We start from the raw sequence: 16,511 nt of genomic DNA, 5'->3' as shown, positions 1-16,511 counted from the left end.
ATGGGAGGCACTGTATTCTAGAATGAAAAGAATCAGGAAGTCCTCCAAGACGGGAAGACACTTGACCGATACCTGGGTTCACAGAGAGGCCCCTTCTGGGTGAACAGAGTGTGGGCCTAGGCAGAGGTATGCTCTCTTGAGACCTGAGAGGGCCTTGTGAGGTGCAGGGAGCCGTGTGTGTGTGTGTGTGTGTGTGTGTGTGTGTGTGTGTGTGTGTACACGTACGTGCAGAGGCTCTCTGCCCTGAAGGAGGGAGGCAAGGAGGCCAGCAGAAGAGCGGCCTGAGCAGGAACTCAGGAGGCAGGCAGGGCAGTGACAGGATCTCACCCTGACCTGGTGAGGGTGGTTGATGGTGAGGATGATGACACTGAGTTTTTGGAGCGGGTATTCCATGCCAAGGTCACCAAAAGGGCTTTATAGATGCATCACCCCTCACACCTGCCCCGGGAGAAAGGCCCTGTGGTGCTTCCCATTGCTCAGAGGAGGGAACTAAGGCGCCCAGATTAAGTGACTCATGGGCACCGTACAGCTGTCAGAGCTGGACAGGGTGACTCAGAGCCCGTTCCCGTGACCACCACGCCATCACCATCTGTCCCAACGGTGTGTGGCTCCTCAGAGAGGGTGACAGGTGGAGGCCGGGCCCATGACCTCAGCTAAGCCTGTCGCAGCCTACGGAGAGTGCCTTGATTGTCGTCTTCAGGTTAGAACCCCTGCAGGGAGCTCAAGTGGGATGTGGGAGGTAGATACCCGGGCCTTCCAGAACCCAGCTGCTAGCTGGGGATCACGGCAGGACTCACAGGGCTGGACAGCCGTGAGGCAGTAGTACCATCTCTGTCTGTCTGTCTGTCTGTCTCCCTAGTCTGTGTGTCTGCCTACAATCTGGTTGAATTGCCTGTACTTGTTTTTACTCCGTCGTGACTTTGGCTGGTGTAGGTCAGACCTGACCTGGCGAGGCCACAGCCAACACCGCTTGACCCACTGGGTCTCCACGTCGTAGAAAGTTCTCCATGGTGGTAATCTGTGCCTTCCCTCCCCTGTTCCCTGGGCAGCTGGGATGGGGGTGGCGAGGGTGGCACCAGGGCAGAGGGGCAGCCACTCTGAGAAGTGCCGTGATCTTCTGTAGGTAGGGAAGCTTGAAACCTTGGCCATGTTGGGCTTCCAGACCTGTTGGTGCCCAGGTTCTGGCAACGTTTTCCTTGTCATTGCCAGCAGGGCTCCTCCCACAGACTCCAGCTCCACCTTTACCTTCTAGGTTCCTGTCACCGGGATGCCCACAGCAGCTGCCAGGTGCGTGCCTTCCTTCTGGCCCTCCCTCCCCATGTCATCTCATCTGGTAATAACACTTTTGAAAATCTCTGTGGCCTCCTACTCAAAAGCCTTGAGCAGATGCTCCGTAATTTGTCATACCCATGGTCGGCTCCCAAGGCCGCGCAGCCCGGGGACTGATCACCATCTCCACCTCAACTCCCCTCTGTTCAGTCAGCGTCATCTTCCTCTGTCACGAGCCGTCTCCTTTTGCACTCGTGTCCCCAACCTCTTACCTCGACCTGTGTCACCTCCCTGTCGTCTGAACGATGCCTCTTACCCTTGGTTCTACAGGTCCATCAAAAGCATCTCTCTGCTCAGTGTGTCTTAAACACAACCAGGCACATAGCAAACACTTGGGAAATTTAATAACTAGTGATTAATAGCTGATTTATGATCTCTTGGCCTTGGGGGGGTTTTTCCCCTCTTTTTAATTCTTTATTGCATTTTTTAGAACATTCCAGATGAGCCCTCTGACTGTGATAATTGAATACTTGTTAGAAGCAAAGCCAAGTAAAAGGAATTAACTCCTAATCCTGTTAAAGACTTTCTCATTATTCTGTGTGCCTGTGTTTTGGCTTCTCTTCTAAGTGCCTTGACAACAGAGACCATCATACTCATTATGTGCCCCCAAAGTGGTATATACAAGAATAATGCCGGAATAAATGTCCGAGTGGATGAGTACCCTCCTGGGTGAGAGCATGTCAGACGTGGTCATCTCATTACTCATGTTTTCCCTGTCTCTGTGGATTTACATCTGTGCCTCGTTGGAAAATGCTCTCATGACTTCTTGATGGTCAGGTTCATTAAGCCCGGAACTATAGAATATCTTTGGATAGAATTTTTCCTCTGCTGGACGTCTTTCTGCCTTCAGCAGCATTCTTCATGCGCTCAACCACAATCCTGCTTACACCCTTCTATGTTCTTCCAGACTCCCCACAGACACACAACCCCCCCCGCCCCCGCCGCCCCCAGCACCTGGTGCAGAGGAAGTTCTTTCGGGTAAGCCACCAGCTGTCCTTTGCATTTGGGGCATACAGGAGATCTGTTTCTTTGGCTTTCTCAATAGAAGATGAAACAGATCCAGAAATGCTTTGCAAACTGCTCTAAGAGCAAAACCAAATAGATTTTGGTTCTTTACTTCTGAATCCAAACATTGTCTACCAGTTATAACTGGCTTTATATTTGCATAGGGTTTGCACTGTTCTTGCTATTGTAACAATTAAATAATTCCTGGCATGTAATCTTGGGGAGGAGGAAGATGGGAATAGTTCAGAAATAAAATGTGGACAGAAAGCATAATCTGGTAAATTTTTAAAAATGAGAAAATTTGCAGTATGGTAAAAATACAGTATCGCAAAGTTGGCCTCATACCAAATGTGTAGCAAAAAGTGGGGAAGCAGACATTTAAGCATTATAGACGGGCAACAAATCCAGCTGTGTGAGATCTTTAGTGATTATTCCAGATGTCTCTGGGACAAGATGGTAAAGTAACAGTGTTGGCAAATCTTCACACATTCTTTTCTCACATGCCAAAGGGAAGCCCAGGTGTCATGACTCCTGACCCTCCAACACCACCACCAAATACACCTACCCACCCATTCCATGTCTTTGTGTATTTAAATTGAAAATTGGAGCAGGAGGAAAGTGTGCAGTAATGGTGTTTTCTTGAAAGGCTATGAGTTGCACCAGTCCGAGAGCCATGCATTGCACAAAGTTGTTTTCATGGGCTGCTTCCTTCTGTCTACTGTTTGCAGAGAGGACTTGGTTTGAAAAGGCTTATGAATTCTTTGAGCACCACCTTTGTTGAAAACACACATTATGAGTGTTTCATTTTATGCTGAGCCTTTTGTCATTGCCATTTATAGCTATTCTGTTTATTCCCTTTGTGAGATCCATTCTGAGAGTGAATGTGTTTCATGAGAGAATATAAGAGCCCCGCAATTTGTTTTGATTGGTCTCCATTTTGATTCCTAGGGAGCAGGTGCTGTGGTTGGGAATTGGTTTTGGCAGTGCCTTGGTTATATAAATATTAGATACATGAAATGAAGCCTCATTTAAATTATATTCATCAGAAAGGATAGGGGAACTTTATGTTGAGTCCAAGAGCCCCACGGTTCTGTTTCTATAGCATTAGAGCCTACAGATGAGCAACATACCTTGTGTCTGAACACAACGTGTGTATAGGTGACCTCCTTCCCTTGTGCATCCACTTCACGTTCAGATTGGCTGTATTTCTTCAACAGTTTCTGCAGATACTCTAAAGGAAATAAATCTGGCCCTATGATTTCTTAGTATAACAAGTTTCTTCTGGTCTGGAAAATACAGGCATTTCTACTCTTCAAACTCCATCAAGGATTGTTTTCAGTTTGATGTATTTTTGTTTATACTTATATTGAATATTTAATTTTATATGTGTATTAAATAACATTTAAACCTTGGAAAAATACTCCATCCCATTTTTAAGGCTTGATTTTTCCTACTTGATGGTTATTGTTGCTATTTATTGCCAAAATCACATTAAAAAAGTATCAAACCGCTTAATGCCCTGGAAGGACTGCCATATTCTCCTCCCCAACAGAGTTGTTTACAAGGCTGACATTTTCCTAAGAATGGCTTTTGAGGTTTTCATGAATATATATAAACTTTCACAAGTGTGTTTTTATTCAGGCGAAGAATTGAACAGGGACTTATGATCATAGGTAGAATAAGTGATCTGAAAATCTGTTTGTAAACCTTTAAGTAACATTCTAACCTTTGGGCTGCTTCTGGGTAAATTCCTTAAAAAAAAAAAACACACAAATTCAACATCTTATGCACACCCTCGAAACTATGTTAAATATGTTCCTTCATGCCGCTGGGTCTTTCTCTAAGCAAGCTGCTGTGGAGCCTGGTATCTTGCTCACTTTGTGCTTCTCAACCTTGTGTCCCAGGAGTGCTGCTCTAAGTCCATTTTCGGTGTTCTGCAGAAATGGAGCTTTCCAGGCTCCCTGTAGGCTGATTTGCATAGTTTCTCCTTGGAGAACCCAAAGTAGAACACATACCACGTTATACTGTAGCTGTCCCCATGTCTGTCTCTCCTGCTAATGTGACTTCTTTGAAGACTAGGATCTTTGTCTTTATGGCTTCAAGGCCGCATTCACTGCCTGACATATGTAATGTTCAATTAGTGAATCGAATGAATGAATGAATGAATGAATGAGAAAGAAAGAAAGAAAGAAAGAAAGAAAGAAAGAAAGAAAGAAAGAAAGAAAGAAAGAAAGAAAGAAAATAAAGAGAGATTGCATGAATTAATTTGCTGGCAGGTAATGAATATGAACTTAGAAGAGCATAATTTAAACAAAAATGACGAACATTGACATGCAGGCATGACGAAGGCCCCAAATATTTTTTAATTGCTTTCCCTATTGGGAAATGTTCTAGATAGCGTTACCATATGTAGTCTGAATGGCAAGAAAACATTTGAATATGGCTATCTTGTGGAAGATCTATTCCCATAGGGCAGGTTGCACTCATAATGAGCAAATAATTAATGAGTCTTCTCTTCATTCCAAGGAGGATCTGAGATGAGGCTCTACCCAAGAAATGGCAGTGGCACCAAACCACTGGCACTGTCTAATGCAATCAGCAGAATTCATGGCAGAAGAGACATAAATAGGAGCCCAAGGTCCCAGAGAGTTAACAGCAGACATGGACATAAACCCTAAACCTTCAGAGGCCTATTCTCCTGTCCTGCCCATTCTTCCTTGTAGCTTAGCTTCATCAGTATTTAATGAAGTGTCTGTTTTTATGAGAAGACCAGTAAGGACTTGTGGGTAATGCCCCTCACCTCTTGCATCTGTCTACAGGTTGGCCTATGTAGCTGGGTAATTAGATAATTAGCTGTTTTCCCCTTGCTCATTTGGCCTTGCTTATTAGAAAGCAGACATGATCTGTGACAAATTAAAAATATGGACTTCTCTGGCCCTAGCTGGAGGTTGAAGTGTCACCACTAACTCCAATATGGCCTCCAGGTGTCACAGATCTAAAAGTTTTAGAAACTCTAGAGTTTTCAAAAACTTCCCTACCACCTTGTAAATTCAGAAATGCCCTCTAGGTTGAGACTCACTGATGTAGAACAAGTTTTACAGAAAAGAATTATGTAAATAAATATTGTTGGCTAACGTTTTGATTGCATTTACAAATTGAAAAATGAAGTGTGCCATTTATTAGACAGTCTTCTGATTGTTGGATAACTAGGAGAGAGAGAGTGCGTTATTGTGGAGAGCACAGATTTGAAGTCAGACAACTCCGGATCAGATCTCAGCCCTGCCACCTCTTGACTTGACCCCAGGCACATTGTCCCAAGTCACTGCCTCACTCCCACACTTGATGAAGAGGCCACCGAAGAGCCTGGCTACTTTGTAGCCATCTTCTATTTAAGCTCTCTGCAGATCCCGGGAGTCATAAAAATAGAAATGTTTGTACCAGCTCCTGGCCTACCTCCCAATCCACATTTCCTTTGAGAATCATGTTATGTTTCTTATGCATTATCATTAGTTCATATCTGCTTTCCCCCTTTCATTTTATGTTTTATATGTTACTCTGTGGCTTGTCATCAGCCTGTGTGTCTTCAAAGGCATACGTCGGTCTTCTTTTCAGTGTCATAAGACAGTCATCCCTTGTGGGATGCATTTCCAGGCTCCTCACATCAGATGGTTTTCAGTGGGCTGGTCCGTGGGAGCCATAGACAGGGATTGGTGGGTACAGGGGGTAGGGGGAATCCAGGATGTTTATCCCCATCTTCTGCCTTTGGGGGAGGGGGGTGTCTCCATAAGTGACTCTGTCTTCCCCATGCCTCCCAATGTTCCTCTCCTTCTGTGGCTCTAGTGTCTACAGTCAGCCTTCACCACAGTGTTCTGGTCCCAACAGATGACCTCCAGCCTTTGAGGTTTGTTAACACCCCTTTCTGTCAGTGTGTCTCTAGCCTTTAAAGCCCTAGTGGCTTCCTGCTGATGTGAATCTCTGCATCTCATCGCCATTTTTGCCTAGCTTTTCGGCTCACCTGTCAAGTTTATAACTAATTCCATGTATTAAGTTCTCTCTCTCTCGTTTTTAAATTAATTTATTTACTTCAGAGAGAAAGAGAGTGTGAGTGTGAGGGCCCGAGGGAGAGAGAGAATCTCAAGCAGACTCCACGCTGAAGGCAGAACCCGACATAGGGCTCAGTCCCCCAACCATGAGATCACGATCTGAGCTTAAACCAAGAGTTGGATGCTTAACCGACTACACCACCCAGGCTCCCCTAAGTTCCCTCTCTTAACACACCCGGAATGGTTTCCATTTTCCCTACTGGACCCTGACAGCTCTTTTGAAGTAGTAAAACATCTTTATTGCCTTTCCTAGTCAAGGTGATTAAGATGATCCTAAGCCTATGAAGCATGCTGAAAGTATTGATTCCCCAGACCCACCACACAGAGGTAGTGATTTCGTTGTTGTGGTGTGTGGACCAAGAATCTTAATTTTCAGAAGGCTTCCTGGATGGTTGCAATGCCCAGCACTGGTACAGGAAACAATGGGGCCAGGCTAAAGTGGAGGTGCTTGGCGAGGGAGTCACTGTGTTCGTGCAGCCACTAAGGACTTCACTTCTACATTCCAGGATCACAGCAAGAGCCTGAGTTGGCAAAATTAAAAATGAATACCTTCTATGGGTGTTATAGGACAGTCAGGTATACGTGTCAATAGCACAGGCTAAATTGGAGCATGCTAAGGGATTATTTGCAGTGTGAAATGAGATCATATATGGGGCAGCTTCTCACACATAGTTGTTGCTCAACAAATGATAGTGTCTCTCCTTCCCTCAAATTAAGTGAAAGCACAGAAATGTAGAAAGCTATGAAATCATGTAAATTATATATTTCTGAAGCTAACAGAATCCAGATACTAAATATCAGAAAGGATAGATAAGCAATTAAATAGTCAAAAAATTTTTCATTGCTTGGTATGTATCATGGTTATCTGAGCTGGTGTCTCAACATTCTAATCATATGACACTGTGTTGGCTCTGTTTAATGTCAGAAATAATTTAAGAAAATAAGTTCTTGCTGGGAGTCTGTATCAGATTACATGTTAACACATTTCCTAAGGAGACCTGAGCCTTATGATTATGCCCTTACTTGGCCACTAGAATTTCTGCATTCCAGGCTCTTGCCAGAGACTATAACTTTGAGTGCTTCACTGTCCAATTCTTATCAAAAGGTTGGTTATGAGAAATAATTTTCATGGAGGATTGCCTGAAGGATATGCAGTCCATTCATTCCTCATTTAGATAGCCTAAATATTATTCATGGTTTAAGTCAAGTCATTAGATCTCAATGTAATAGCTTCTTGTCAGTTTCCCTTGGCAGGATTAGTGAAAAAAGACACATCTATCCTTATGGAATTTTTGAACTCTGTGTTAAAAGAGGAAACTCTCAAGAGTACAATTCCATTTACAGTTGCATCACAAATAATAAAATACCTAGGCATTAACTTAAGCAAAAAGATGAAATACCTGTATTCTGGAAACTATAAAACATTGGTGAAAAAAATTAAAGTAAACACAAACAAATGAAAACCTATTCTGTGCTCATGGCTTGCAGGAATCAATGTTGTTAAAATGTCCAAACTACCGAAGCTATCTACAGATTTAATGCAATCCCTATCAAAGTACCAACGTTTCTCACAGAACTACAACAAATCCTAAAATTTGTATGGAACTGTGAAAGACCTCAAGTTGCCAAAGCAGCCTTCAGAAAGAAGAACATAGCTGGAGGTATCACAATCCCAGACTTTAAGATCTACAAAGCCATAGTAATCAAAACAAGATGGTACTGGTATAAAAATAGACACATAGATTAATGGAACAGAGTAGCGAGCCTAGAAATAAATCTTCATTTATTAGGTCAATTAATCTACAACAAAGGAGACAAGAATATATAATGGGGAAAAGACAGCCCCTTCAACAAATGGCACTGGGAAAACTGGACAGCTACATACCAAAAAATGAAACTGGACCACTTCTTTATACGCAGAAAGTCAAAATGAGTTAAAGACCTAAATGTGAGACCCGAAACCATAAAACTCCTAGAAGAAAATACAAGCAGTAATTTCTTAGATGCCACCCATAGAAACATTTTTCTAAACAGGCAAGGAAAAAAAAAAAAGAAAAACTGTTGGGACTGCACCAAAATAAAAACCTTTTGCAAAGCAAGGCAAACCATCAACAAAATAAAAAGGTAGGGATCCCTGGGTGGTGCAGTGGTTTAGCGCCTGCCTTTGGCCCAGGGCACGATCCTGGAGACCCGGGATCGAATCCCACATCGGGCTCCCGGTGCATGGAGCCTGCTTCTCCCTCTGCCTATGTCTCTGCCTCTCTCTCTCTCTCTCTCTCACTGTGTGCCTATCATAAAAAAATAAATAAATAATAAATAAATAAATAGATAGATAGATAGATAGGTAACCTCCTGAATGGGAGAAGATATTTGCAAATGATATGTACACTAAAGGGTTAATATCCAAAATATATTTAAAAAAAAAAACTTATACAACTCAACATAGAAAAACCCCAAATAATCCAATTTTAAAATGGGCAGAGCACCTGAATAGACATCTCTCCAAAAAAGACATCCAGATGGCCGACACGTGAAAAGATGTTCAACGTCACTCATCATCATCAAGGAAATGCAAATCAAAACCACAATGAGGTATCACCTCACACCTGTCAGAATGGCTAAAATCCAAAGCACAAGAAATAGCAAGTGTTTGGTGAGGATGTGGGAAAAAAAGGAACCCTCGTACACTCTTGGTGGGAATGCAAACTGGTGTAGCCACTGTGGAGATTCTTCAAAAAATTTAAAAAAGAATTACCATATGATTTAGTCATCCTGCTTTTGGATATTTACCCAAAGAAAACAAAAACACCAATTTGAAAAGGTATTTTTCAAATATTTTTCAAATAGTCCTATGTTTATTGCAGCGCTATTTGCAATTGTCAAGATACGGAATCAATCCAGGTATCCACTGATAGATGAGTAGATCAAAAAGATATGGTTTCTTTATACAATGGAGTATTACTTAGCCATAAAAATTAATGAGATCTTGTCATCTGCAACAACGTGGATGAACCTAGAGGATATAATACTAAGTGAAATACATCAGACAAAGACAATTGCCCTGTGATTCCATTTGTATTTGGAATTCAAGAAACAAAACAAATGAAAAAAAAATAAAAAGATTAAAAAAATAGACCCTTAAATATAGAGAACAAACTGGTGGTTACTAGAGGGAAGGTGAAGAGGGGAGGCTATGGAGTGAAATAGATACGGGGATTAAGAATATACTTATCTTGATGAGCACTGAGAAATACAATGAATTGTTGAATCATTATGTGAAACCAATATAACACTGAAACTAATATAATATAACACTGCATGTTAATTACACTTCTGTTAAGAGAGAGAGAAAGATTGCATAGGTTTCTAGACAGGGAAAACCAATTAAGTGAGCAAGAGAGGGGCATCAAACTAGCATGACATTACTCACCTGTGAGCCAGGAAGCAAGAACAGAGCAGTACCATATATATAGAAAGTTGAAGGAAAGAGGACTGAGCTAAGAATCCTGTAACCAACCAAGAGATCTAGCCATATATGAGGCCAAAAGAAAGCGACATTTCTGGACATAGAGTGACTCAAAGTGGGCCATCAGTGTCCCACTGCTGAGGAAATTAAGAAGCATTCCAGCCAAATAAAGTTGAATCCAAAAAAGGTGTTACAGTAGAGGATAAAGAGCCAGAGAAACAATGATGATCAATGAACCTTGTAAAACTTTGATCAAGTCTAAGGAAATGATGAGAATGTGACTACGAGCTATAAATTTTCACTTAAGATTTCTTCAGACGGAAGAGCCTTGTGGGCTAAGAGGAGATGTTTAGTGGTTCAAAGAGAAGCAGTCAGTGAGAAAGTTAAAATACTCTGAAATACCCCCTGTGGATGAGGAAGAGAGAAGAGATGTTGTAGATTGGTTTCTCTAGAAACAGGCAATGAAACAGTTTGGGGTCCAGGATACTCATTAGAAGTCCATACCTGTGTTATGAGTTGAATTGTGTCCTGCAGAAAAAGCATGTTAAAGTCCTAACCCCTGGTACCTGTGAATGTGACCTTTTTTGAAAATAGAGCCTTTGTCACCAAGTTGAGATGATGTCATGAGGGTGGTCCTCACACAATGTGACTGATGTCCTTATGAGAAGAGGAAAATGCTTTGTGAAGGCAGAGACACACGGGGAGGACACTGTCTGAGGACAGACCCATGCAACCACAAGGCAAGGAACACTCAGGGTCAATGGCTGCCACCAGAGGCAGGAAGAGGCTGGGAAAGATTTTACTCAGAGCCTCTGGGGGGTATGGCCCTGCTGACACCTTCACTTTGGACTTGAAGCTTCCAGAAACGTGAGAGAATAAATTTCCGCTGTCTCAAGGCACACATGTGGCGATGAGTACAACCTGTGAATGGAGGAGGTAGGGAGCACAGTTGGGCAGGCAGAGGTAGAAGCCAGGCTCCCATGCAAGACCCATGAAGCCAGCCCAACTTGGGGTTGGGCTGCTCCGTAATTCAGTCATGGGATGTGGGCAGCCTCCGGGACACCATTGCCTGGGTGAGGTGGTTCTTCACAGAGGCAGCCATAGGAACACAGATTTTCTTAATGATTTAAAAATAGAATGATAACTAAGCAGATATACATGGAATGAAATGTTTTCATTGCTAGGAGGAAAAAAAATGGAATTATGATTTGGTTAATCCAGCACAGAAGAAATGGGTAAAACTAAATAACAATAAATTGTAGTTACAAGTAAATAAATATAATGAGAGCAAACCAGATATAATCATAACACAATAGATGTGAATTTGTTGAAATCCCCTTTCCAACGACAGACTCTTAAATTGGCAAAAACAAAAGAAAACCCTGGTTTTAAGCTATTTGTAAGGAACACAGACAAAACAAAATGACAACCAGAAAAGTTAAAGAAATGAGCAAGGATATGCCAAGTATGTGCAAATAAAAGGAAAACAGAAGTGGTGTACATCAACCACAGTGGAACCAAACTAAATTATTAAATAGGAGAAGAAAAGGTACTTCTAAAAAATAAAGCGTACATTTCACAGGAACACTGTACTACATGCATTATACACTGGCCAGTGTTGTTATGGAAAATTTAGGGCAAAAACCAAAAAGAAATATAGGAGAATATGATAGAACTATAATCATGGTATCATACCCCAAGCAGGAATAAACACCCTTATTCAAACATCTTTAAAGTTGTGGTACTTGTATTTCTCTGGACCAGACTTGTTAAGTAAGTTAACTATTTGAAGGACCATTACTACATTCCTTTCTATAAAAAGGTTGAAGTGTCAATCCAACAGTGCAGGAAGCCTACCTGCTTATTGACATACTTATCAGGCCTGGATGTCCACCATCTTTGAAATGTTTGCCAACCTCATGGGCAGATAATAGCTTCTCAGTCCTTTTAATTCCTGTTCCCTTACCACTAATGGGGCTTACCCTTCTCACAGGTTTATCGGTGACATATATTTCCAGTTCATGTCCTTATTTTTAAACTGTGTGGCTTGTCTGTCTTCTTTTATAATCAGTTTGTTTCATCTCCTAGTATATTAGACAATAACCCTGTCATATGAGTTGCAAACTCTCAGTCTTTTTTGGCTTTGTTTATGGTGTCTTGTGCTGTAGACATTTTTCATTTTTACAGGGTCAAATCTGTTCATGTTCCTTTATGGATTTATGTTATGGATTTACTGTCTGACTTGGAAAGAGACAACCAACCTGAAATTATACAGGTGTTCCCCTATATTTTCTTCTAATACCTTTCTAGTTCCATTTTTAACATTAAGTCTTTCCTTTATTTTGGCTTAAACTGATTGCATTGTATTATCTCTGTAGGCAGCTCTGATCTTTGTTGGGAGCTGAGGTAGAGAAGTGGATAAATAATAACCAGTCATTTCTATTTTAACAGAAACTTGGGAAGGAAAACATTTTCAACAATGAATAGGTCCCCCACCATGACCGACTGCAGATGACTTGCCATTTCATTCACAAAGGTAAGGAAATATAGTCTATGTTTTTAATTAATTCCAATAGACTCACAATAGAGTGCTTACCTCGTTTATATTTACTTACAAATATTCTAAATCATCTTCTAGTTCACAACCTTTAACTTTGTCATTATCAAATTTAGAACAAATGACAAATAGAAACAGGAAATTTTCTGAATGTCAACATGCCTCAGGGGGCAGAATAGAATCCAGAAGATTTGGTTTCTGCTATTGATTACTGCATGCAGTTCAGTTTTTAAATAGCATTAGTGTTTTCCTTATTGTTAAATGTAGAGTACTCTTTGCAAAATCCTTGGAGGATATAGCAAAATTTTAAAATGAAAACCCACGGCAGGCTGGGTGACTGAGTGGTTTAGTGCCATCTGCAGCCCAGGGTGTGATCCTGGAAGCCCAGTATTGAGTCCCACGTCAGGCTCCCTGCATGGAGCCTGCTTCTCCCTCTGCCTATCTCTCTCTCTCTGCCTCTCATGAATAAATAGATAAAATCTTAAAAAAAAGAAAAAGAAAACCCAAAGCATTCATAACCTCATCATCCCTAGATAATCACTAGTAGTCCTGTGAATTTCTTTCCTCCTTCCTTGCATGCACATGTAGAAATACATATAATTATATATAATCTTTTTTAAAACTACTTATCTCGACTCCCATAGTTATAAACGATGTACCTTAACTATTAACTAGTACAGGAACATAGCACGTTTAAGAACAAATTGTAATTACTACCACTGTGTCCATTTTCAATAGCCATTTGCAGTTTACCAAAACATTGCCCAGCATCTCATTTGCCTCCCCTGCACAGACATCCTGATGAATAAGTCCATGTGACCTTTGTGAAACATCGTCCTAAGAAATACCTTTGAATTCAGGCAACATTCCGTGGTGTCCCTTTATCATTATTGTCTGTTTTGTGCTGCTTAAAGGGAACTGTTTTTTAAAGGATAGAAGTTTACCTCTTTCTCTCCTCTTCCCTACTGTCCATTCAGGGGTACCCTACAAAGTAAACACACACACACACACACACACACACACACACACACAAATCTCATCGTATGTCCAGCATTCGTGCTAGTTAGCTAACCCCTTCCTAATGTGGTTTTTCCAAACACTCTTTAGAGTTGCTCTTGAAGTTGTTTGATTTTCAAAGCTGCCAAGTCTTACAAGTAAAATGACTGGCATGGCATTCGCTAAGAAAGTCTTCATTCTGCTGCTTCTAGTACACAGTTGAAGGTTAAAGAAAATCCAACTCTTACTATCACTAGCACATACTAGGTTGGAGACACGAATGTACCCTATTAGAGAAGTGGGCTTGAACTTCATACAGATAATTCACCAAAGAGATACAAAGAACCAAAGAAACAAGACAGAGATGTCTGTCCTTACCATGAATCATACAAGTGCAAAATAATATTTTTGCCCAGAATTGGCCAAGTGTTTTGATTTTAAATGAAAACACTTGCTGCTGGTAGAGTTCTAAAGTAGGTGTATTTTACCCAGTAGACATTATTCTAAGAATCTCTGGCAGCTGTTGACTTGCTGTTGGAACTATAAGAACACAGAGTACAGTTTTACTTGTAACAGAAAAATAGGAAATATCCTGAATGTCCATTAATACATATCAAACTCTGATGCATTTTTATGATAGAATTATTTAGACATTAGACATTTTCTCTAATATTTAGTGATGCAGAAAATGTTTATGAGATAAAGTGAAAAGGGCAAAGACAAATTTGTATAATGTATGATCCCAGTTTTGTTCAAAATAAAGAAAACACACATTTGAAAAAGATCAAATAGTAGAAAGTCAAATATTAATAATTATTATTTTGGGGTAGTTGGATAAAAGGTGATAATTTTTTTTAAAGATTTTATTTATTTATTTATTCATGATAGACATAGAGAGGCAGAGACACAGGCAGAGGGAGAAGCAGGCTCCATGCTGGGAGCCTGATGCGGGACTCGATCCCAGGACTCCAGGATCACGCCCTGGACCAAAGGCAGGCGCAAAACCACTGAGCCACCCAGAGATCCTTGATAATTTTTTTTTTCAGATGAAATACCTGCTTTTACTTAGGGAAGAAAATAAATATTACTTTTTTAAATTTAAAAATTACTTTTAAATTTTCAAATGACTGAAAAATAATGGTTTTATATTTGATTAAAAAAAAAATCAAGGAGCCTTCCTTGTGTATTTCGAAACTCACCTTAATTCTGAATTAGTTTGCAGAGAGTTTTGAGAGCTGGTTATGTCAGGAAAATGAAAACGTGGCATATTCAGTAGTATTTTACATTTTATTTATTTTTTTAAAGATTTGTATTTATTTATTCATGAGAGACACACAGAGAGAGGCAGAAAGATAGGCAGAGGAGGAGGCAGGCTCCCCACGAGAAGCCGGATGCAGGACTCCACTGCTGGGGCCCTGAGATCCGGCCCTGAGCCGAAGGCAGATACTCAACCTCTGAGCCACCCAGGGGTTCCCATATTTTACATTTTAAAAGAAAGGTTTAAATCCTCTATGGAGATTATTTCTATTGAAACATGTACAGTCTAAAAGTCTTTTTCACTTATGAAGGAAGTTATAAGGAGTTAATGACATGGCCATTTATTCCATGCCAACTATCTACAGTTGCCACGCCACTGGAACCTTCCAAAGAATCCAGCGTATAATGTAATTGATGCTGTTAGTCCTTACATTGTTTTTTATCACCTTCCTTTGGGGGATCAGCTGTCTTCCCAAGCACAAAATACCCAAGTAGATGGAATCAGATGCTGCCTGAATTGATCTAATGGGGTGTTATTTACCCATTCATTCTACATATATTTACTAAGAACTTACTATGTGCCAGATGTAGTGTAAGTGTTTGAGGTCTATCAGTGAACAAAACAAAACTAGAGTCCCTGCCTCTGTGGAGTTTAAATTCTTCAGGAGGAGACAGACTGAGGCAAACAAAAACCCACTGTGATAAATAAGGAAACTCTATAGTGTGTTGGACACTGATGAGTGCTATGGGCAAAAAAGGAAGGAAGGAAAGGAAGGAGGGAGGGAGGGAGGGAGGAAGAAAGATAGATTAAGGAGAGTCAAGGGGAATCAGGAGTATGAGGGCAGGGAGGTGCCAAATAGGTTGTAGTTTTAAAATAGGATCGTCAAGCAAAGCATCAGATAGAAGTTGACATTTGAGCAAAGGCCTGAAGGAGATAAGCAGGTGTCTGGGGAAGATTGTTCAGGCAGTGGGAATAGCTGAAGCAAAAAGCCTTAATGTAGCAGCATTCCTGTGTGTTTGAGAAACAGTGAGTGTCTGAAGCAGGGGGAAGGGGTTGGGGGAGTTTGGAGGTGCCAAGGTAGAGGAGGAATGGGAGGAAGATGGATAAATCATACAGGGCCGCATCAACTGTTGTAAGGACTTTGGCTTTTACTCTGGGTGAAATGGGAAACCACTTAAGGGCAAATTGACATGATCTGATTAGGTTTAAAGATGGATCACTCTGGCTGAGCATAGATTGTAGGCGCACAAGGGTGGCATCAGTAAGCCCTATTGGGAGGCCACAAAGATGTAACACATGTGCGAAAAGATAAGGGCTCTGCCCAGGAACACAAAGCAGGAGTGGTGACAGGTGACTGGATTCTGGACATTTTTCAAAGGCTTTGCTGGCATGTTGACCGTGGTATAAGAGAAGGAAGACTGAAATTTAGGGCCTGGGAAGCAAGAAGTGGAAAATACCATGAACTGAGATGAGGGAAGGTCCAAGTGAAGGAAATTTGGGAGGGAAAAGGGTTTTAGATTTGCAAAATTTGAGGTGTCTGTTAGGTATCCAAGTGGAAATACCAAAATGACCATTTAATATGCAAATCTGGAGCTCAGAAGAGAGATCTAGATGGTATTTGGAGATTCCAAAGCAAGTATGGATAGAGACGAGAACCAAGCAATCATTCTTGGACAGTCCAGCATTAAGAGGTTATAGAGAAAGAAAGAGGAACCATCTAAAGAGACTGAGAAGTGACCAAGGAGGTACAGGGTGGGTGGCAGTAACAAACAAAAGAGTATGGCACTCTAGAAGCCA

The 16,511-nt window shown here is 41.1% G+C and overlaps 1 protein-coding gene across 2 annotated transcripts in view; it reads left to right on the top strand.

Annotated features, from left to right (window-relative positions):
- Nucleotides 1-16,511, top strand: part of PIP5K1B (phosphatidylinositol-4-phosphate 5-kinase type 1 beta) — a 304,219-nt gene that overhangs the window by 101,281 nt on the left and 186,427 nt on the right. For both annotated transcript variants that reach the window (XM_041743955.1, XM_041743956.1), the window contains exon 2: nucleotides 12,355-12,439. The gene's annotated coding sequence lies outside the window, so the exon portion shown is untranslated. The remainder of the gene's footprint in view (nucleotides 1-12,354; nucleotides 12,440-16,511) is intronic.

This window comes from Vulpes lagopus, chromosome 2 (assembly GCF_018345385.1).
Source record: "Vulpes lagopus strain Blue_001 chromosome 2, ASM1834538v1, whole genome shotgun sequence".
In the NCBI taxonomy this organism is placed as follows: Eukaryota; Metazoa; Chordata; class Mammalia; order Carnivora; family Canidae; genus Vulpes; species Vulpes lagopus.
Note: the sequence above shows the minus strand (reverse complement) of the source record. Positions and strands in the feature narration are given on the sequence as shown.